Here is a 7,478-nt window from a genome sequence, read left to right as displayed (position 1 = left end):
CTTAGTCAAATGGTCTGGCCTCAGAGTTCAGCAATGCCATCAGAAGCCTGTGTCCCAGAGGCCTGTCATAACCTTTCTATGATTCTCAGAAACACAAGTATCTTTTTGTTCAAGTTGAAGCACTCTGGCCTATAGTTGATTGCATGTTCTTTCAGAGAAAAATCAGAGTAAAATATGATAAAAATTATCTACTGATCTAAAAGACTTAAAATGACTATGGTTAAAGATGTGATGATAATTCATTATAAATTTTTTTTTATAATTTTATTAAAAATGATTCAATTGACAAGGGGACTTGGCTATTTCTGTGGCATACAACCTTTAAAATAACTGGAGCCTTGGCTGGTGTTTCTCAGTGGTTAGAGTGTTGGCCTATGGACCAAAGAGTCTCAAGTTTGATTCCTGGGCACATATCTGGGTTGCAATTACGATTCACAGCCCCATGCAGGAGGCAACCAATCGATATGTCTCTCTCAGATCAGTTTTTTTTTCCTCTCTGTCTTTTTCTCTTTCTCTTCTCTCTCCTCCTCTTCCACTCGCTCTAAAAATCAATGGAAACATTGTCCTCAGGTGAAAATTAACAGAAAATAATAATGATAAATAAAATAACTGGAATTATGACTAATAACATTATACTAAAACATACCATGGACAGTAAAAGTATTGACAATTTTTATATGATTTCTGAAATATTTATATTAACATTTTATTCATACAAATACAACCTTATTTAAAAACAAAAACAGCCCTAACCAATTTGGCTCAGTGGATAGATTAAAAAAAAAATCAATAGTAAATATAAAAGATTACACAACAACAAAAAAAGCTACTTTTTTAAAAATGAGAGGACTTGATTCTCTTAGATAATTAAGGACATAATAAAAGTTAACATAAAGAACAGGAAGTTGTTCTGATAAAACACAGTATCTTTATTTCCTAGGAGGATTATTTAAAAGGTAAAGAAAAGTCTTTTATAATCTCTTATTAAGAGCAGACCAATATGGTAGTTCTACTTTTAATTTTTTGAGGTATCTGCATGCTGTCTTTGAGGAGCCAGCTTGGGGAAGTTACATGAAGTTCTAAATTATCCCTAGTAAAATAATTCCTACAAGAAAGGAAGTGCTTGCCTGGGGTGGGAATGGCTGAGGAGTTGGGGGTGGGAGTTAATGGGGGACAGGGGGAAGGAGACATATGTAAAACTTTAGACAATAAATTTTTTTTTTTTTTTATAAAGGAAGGAAGTGGACAGAGACAGTGCCATGGTGGTGGAGTACATAGTCAGCAGGGGTATGAGAAAGGGTTTCAGTCTACTGTGAAGCTCCTGGGTTCTTAACTCATGATACAACAAAGAAGCTTGGGGTTCTAACCCAACTTCTAGAGTAGAGGCCTCAAAAAGACTCGGGCCCTGGCTGGGTAGCTCAGTTGGTTAAAGTGTTGTCCCCATATGCCAAGGTTTGGGGTTTGATCCCCAGTCAGGACACATACAGGAACCAACCAATGAATGCACAAATATGTGGAACGATAAATCTTTCTCTCCCCTCCCCCCTCTCTTAAAAATCAATCAATTTTTTTTTTTAAAGAGTCAGGAATTTCCCACTCAAGAATGAGGGAGTAAATTTTACTCAAAAAGATCCAAGAAGACTCCCATTCAGGAAGATAATTGCTCAAACAGGTATCCTTTAACCAAAGAATCCTGGGACTATGACTCAGCCTCAGAGAGTATACTCAGAATCTTAAGAATCAAAATCTGGCTGAGACCGGTTTGGCTCAATGGATAGAGCGTCGGCCTGAGGACTGAAGGGTCCCGGGTTCGATACCAGTCAAGGGCATGTACCTTGGTTGCGGGCATATCCCCAGTAGGGGGTGTGCAAGAGGCAACTGATCGATGACTCTCTCTCATCAATGTTTCTAACTCTCTATCTCTCTCCCTTCCTCTCTGTACAAAATCAATAAAATATATTTTAAAAAAAAGAATCAAAATCTGTCCTTGCCAGGCATCAACTGACTGTTATCCAGAGCACTGGCTTGGGAGATGGACTAACCAGTGGATTCCTAACCAGTTAGGAGTGAAATGAAGGCTTCAAAAGTGCACACTTAGGGTCCTGGATAAAGGTCCAAGTGTTCAATGAAGAATTTAATCCTGTCTGAGTTATAGCCAAAAATGGTAAAGGAAAAAATATTTATACATTTATTAAAATAGTAAGGAAGACTTTACTCAGAACTATTGCAATAAGAGCATTGCACTAGGGGAGAGATTACAAAAACAGCTGGGGACTTATAGCAATGAGCAGAGTAAGGGGGTCAGTGCATAAAAATTTACTCAGAGGAGACATCAAGAGTAAGAGGATTCTTACAAACTAACTTAATAGAATTCTTGCTGTAGATAGGACAAGGTGGTCAGGTATTAAGAGTGGGAGATGAAGAACTTGATTGGATATTGAGGGTCATCAAAGGTAATGGGATTCTTGCTAAATTGACTTAGAAGGATTTTTTATAAAACCAGGCTGGACAAGCTAAACATAGATGGGGCCAAGGTCAAGACGTAGAAGAGTACTCAGAGGAGCCTGACTAAAGTTCGGTCGAAGAAAGAGTTTACAATATCTACCACTAGTACTGTGTACTTTTACATAGTGATCCAAATAGGAAAAGGCAAGGAAGAAAGGGAGAAAAGGAGAGAGGAAGGGAAGGAGAAAGGAAAAAAGAGGGAGGGAAGGAAGGAAGAAGGAGGAAGAGAAAAGTTGTTTCAAATTGCCTTCCAAATTCAGACTATTCTGAGTGCTATCACATTTTTGTTTGGGGAATATAAATTTGATCTTTTGAAATAGCCAAAAGACATTTAGGTCCAAGTATCAAGTTGAGTAATATGGTTATGACTATAAGACAGCAAGCTGGCAGTTCTTCTGTAGTTTATAAATAGGTTGACCAAATTCAACCCATTTTGCCTGTAACTCTCTTAATTTTAGGACTGAAATCTCCCTAAGTTCCAGGAAAAGCTTACCTAAGGTGTCTCAGTTCTCAAACTGGGTGTCCCATATGCTGGGAGACCCTTTAGTCCTGGACAAACTGAGATGGTTAGTCACCCTATTTGTAAAAAGAGCTCTGAGGGACTTCCAAAGAAGTTCCTTAGTCACTTTGAGTCACTCATGGCTAAAGACAAATTAGGTGTCTGGCTTTCAGCCCCAGGGTTGTTGTTTTTAAAACAGCCTCACTTATTATGTGGGAAAATAAATATTCACCCTGAATCCTATTTAGTAAGAAGTACATTTACTTAGAAGATGATCGTATCTCCCAATTTTTTTCTCCCACAGTTCTCTACTGCAGCTACTGGCTTTATCCTTCATCCATGCTATGGTCTGAATGTCTCCCCCCAAAACTCATAAGTCCTAACCCCCAAAAATGATTGTATTAGTGGGTGGAAGTTTTGGGAAGTGCTTAGGTCTTGAAGATGGAGTACTCACGAGTGGGATTAGTGCCTTTAGAGAACAATTCCAGAGAGCTCCCTCCCTTTCCACCACGAGAAGATACAGCGAGAGGGGGCCAGCTACAAACCCTCACCGGAAGTGACCGTCCTGCCTCCATGGTCTCAGACTTCCAGCCTCCGGAACTAGGAACAGAAAGTTCCTGTTGTGTGTAAGCTTTAATATCCCCAGTCTGTGGCAGTTTGTGTTAGCAGCATAATATGGACTAAGACGATCCAATAGCTCAGACTACACACTTAAAGCTCATCCTTAGCCACCTCATTCCTCTTATACCTAGACATCCAATTGTGTGGTCTCGTCTGTGCCTGATTATAAATTAATAATGGCTAGGACTGTTTGCCCTTAGAATTCCCAGCTGGATGATTTCTAGGATGAGTGCTGTAGTCTTCCCTGTAGCTTCCGGGATTGGGTATGAAATGGTAAATCCAAAGTGCTTGAATTTGGTGCAAATTAGATTTCTACATTTTTCCTAGCCACTCGAGCTTCTAGGACAAGTGATTTGTCTTCCCAAGGAGGATGCGCGACTGAATTTTTCCAAAAGCCAATTTCCCAGAGAAAGAAATCCAAGTGATGAAAGTACAAGAGCTGGGGTCTTATGAGCAGGGTCAGGAAGGTTAGGGGAAAGTTGGAGGAATTAAGCAAAGGTTATTTGAAGGCTGGCTGCATCTGCCTCTGAGAACCCCCTCTCTCCCCTCCAAAAAAAAGCTTCTTGCATTTTTTATGTCAGTTATTAAAACAGCCAAGGAGAAGAAATGTGTAATCAATTTTATAATGAATTCCAGAAATTGATAAATATATTTGATGAACCATATGGGTTCTTTACTCTAGAACCATGAATTGGCTGTACAGAATAGAAACCAGGCCTTCAATATTTTTGGACTTGTTCTATTCAGAGTTGGCCTGTAGGTGGTGTTGTAGCCCGCAGAGGATGGTATGGACAGGGGACTGATGGGATGTTAGATCCAGATAACTATATTAGGATTTTGTCCAAGTAGATATTGCCTCCTTGATCCCGGGTGTGACTCATTCAGCACAAGAAGATGACTAGGGCACGTCACAGAAAAAATGACACCATAATGTGCCAGACTGCCCCTCTCCCATGGATGGCAAAGTTCTTGGACAAGTAGGCTGGCATATGTGCAACCTCCTCTATATCCCAGGAGGTGATAAGAGAAAAACTGCCTTCTAGAAAATTCCCACATGACCCTCCCCTGTCAGGTTCCCAGTGCCTTTGAAGAGTGGGCATCTCTCTAAGAAATGAGAGGCCAATTCTGTCATGATGTGGCTCCTAGGCTCCAGAGAGCAGGTTAGCATCCCTGTCTGACCCCTGCCACATACCCTACCTCTGCCACTATAATATGAATAGAATTTCTGTCCGTAACTGGCTTGGGAGAAAGTCATACATATTTTTAGTGGGGTCACAAATTCATTCATTCTGTGCAAAGACAGTGCAGCTTCTTTATTTCTCCATAACTCATCTGCGCATCCACTGGGCAAAAGAGGCCTACACTTAACTCACTCAGATAAACCGAGTTCAGTTTAATAATTCAGGCATCCCCTTTATGCTATTTTTCTTGAATTTCTTTAGGTAAATGTTGAAGCTTTCGAACTTTCTCTCCACCTCCTTGTTCTCCTCTAAGATAACATCTTTGGGTACTGAGGTCTGTAAGAGCTTTAATGATCCATGGCCACAGAGGTGGTATTATCTAGATTAGGGGTGTCGAACTCAATCAGAGAAGGGGCCAAAATCTAAAATCCAGCCTAAATCGCGGGCCGAATGGTTTACTGAACAGTCATAAACTGTCATTGTGATGGAAACGCAGCGGAGTGCAGTGATGACAGCGCGGTGCGGGCCACATTGCAAGGCCTGGCGGGATGGATTTGGCCCGCGGGCCTTGTGTTTGACACATGTGATCTAGATCTTCATCGGTGGATGGTGGAGTGCTGGATTTTGTGTTCCCCGGACTGATAACTGGAGTAGAGTTTTCCTGTGTGGCTTTTTGAGATAAAGTAGTGTCTATCTCTGAAATTTGTGCTTTGGCTTTCTCAAAGTTCCTCCTGAGCTTTGCTTTGACCAGAGCCCTCTGTTGTATGTCTGTGCTCTCAAGACTATGTCTCATCGTAAAAAAAAAATGGGACTTGTTGGGTCACTTGTACACCCAGGCCCAGGAGGGATGGCTCAAGGTCATCTATCAACTCATCTCCCACCACACCTTCTGCCATCAGCCTTTGCCAAGACTCTGGCCTCTGACCCTGCCTCTTCTTTGTCTTCTCTGTTTCTTTCATAATTCCTTAGAGCTGAAAGGGACAGTCTTTAGGCAATTCATTTGTTCATGTAACAGTTCCCTTGTCAGTGAGCCACAGGTCCTGGCTTTCATGAGTGGAAAGGATATCTTCCTACACTTAAGAAAAAAACAAAACACTGCAATTTGAGTTCTCCCACCCAGTTCAAATATGCCTTAAATCTGAATTAGAAAATTCTTTCTTGCCGAAACTGGTTTGGCTCAGTGGATAGATCATCAGCCTGTGGACTGAAAGGTCCCGGGTTCGATTCCCGTCAAGGGCATGTATCTTGGTTGCGGGCACATCCCCGGTAGGGGGTGTGCAGGAGGCAGCTGGTCGATGTTTCTCTCTCATTGACATTTCTAGCTCTCTATCCCTCTCTCCTCCTTTCTGTAAAAAATCAATAAAATATATTTTAAAAAAAGAAAGTTCTTTCTTGACAAAGCTTAATATTAAGTTTTGATGTTGAGTCATTGGAAGATACAATCAAACCACAGAAGATCAGACATTACTGTGTTGTTCTAGAGGTACACTGTCCCACATGGTAGCCAATAGCCCCATAAGGCTATTTAAATTTAAAATAATTAAAATGTAGAAATCAGGTCCTTTGTCACATGCAGCTAGTGGTCACTGTCCTGGACAGTGACGATACAGAATATCAGCATCATTGCAGAAAGTTCACTTGGACAGCTCTTCTAGAGTTGTACTTTTCTCCCTTTCCTGGACACTAAGAGGTTTAATTTGCATGGAAGCTTCCCTTTTTTTTTTTTTTTTCAGGATATGGCACTACATCTGAAACTATGCTTTACTCTCAACATTTATTGCCCTGCACTCCTAAGAAGCTGAGTTAGTCAGTAAGCCCCGCCCACTTCTTCAAGTGTCACTTTCTCCTGAGGAGGGGCTATACAGTAGTGGAATGTGGTACAAAATAAAATTTTTGAACTTTTATTCAAAGTTATTAAAAATGTCAAGAGAGCAACAACAGAGCATTAACCCTGGTGCCAGCTTTTCTGAGTGTGAGGCCCAATGTAACTGCTTAGGTCTCACATCTTTAAAGACAAGTTAGTTTTATTCTAAGATAATCTTACCTGGAAGAGAAATCAGGGCAGCTCTGCAGGCTCACTGGGGAATTTACTCATCAGAGGCAATGCCAGGTCCCACAGCTGCAATAGTGATGGCCAAGCTCAGATGTTCACTCAGACAGCTGCTTGCGGAATGTCTGTGGATGAAGGGGACACCCAGCCAGAAAGCGGTGAGAGGAAATAAGGGCCCCAAGATGTTGCCCTGCAAAGTCCACTGTTGGAAGGTGTGGGCCTATCAGCTGCTTTCAACTGGGAGTGTTTCCATCCCAACCAGGAAGGCTGAGGTCTGTCAGGGCCATCATTTTAGAAACGGCTGGAGGATGGAGGAAAGGCAACACACCAAAAAACCTCACTTCAGGGAAGAATGTCCATGTTTCCTGCCTGGACAGTGGATGTGAACACAGCAGGGTGTCCAGGAGCTTGTGCCTCAGTCTGAGAGACAAGGGCATTTGAGGAAAGGCCAGAACAATAGCAACTCAGAACTTCTCAATGAATCACCGTTGCCAAAGAGCAAGACAAAAGAGTCTACTTGTAAGATGACTAAACAGAAACTGAGGAAAATAGTCTTGGGACCTGTAAACATTCTGTAAGATAAGTAAATTAACTCCCACAGCTTTTTAGATGTAGCAGATTG

Source organism: Pipistrellus kuhlii, unplaced genomic scaffold (assembly GCF_014108245.1).
Source record: "Pipistrellus kuhlii isolate mPipKuh1 unplaced genomic scaffold, mPipKuh1.p scaffold_m20_p_1, whole genome shotgun sequence".
NCBI classification, from domain to species: Eukaryota; Metazoa; Chordata; class Mammalia; order Chiroptera; family Vespertilionidae; genus Pipistrellus; species Pipistrellus kuhlii.
The sequence above is the reverse complement of the archived record's forward strand: the minus strand, read 5'-3'. Positions refer to the sequence as shown.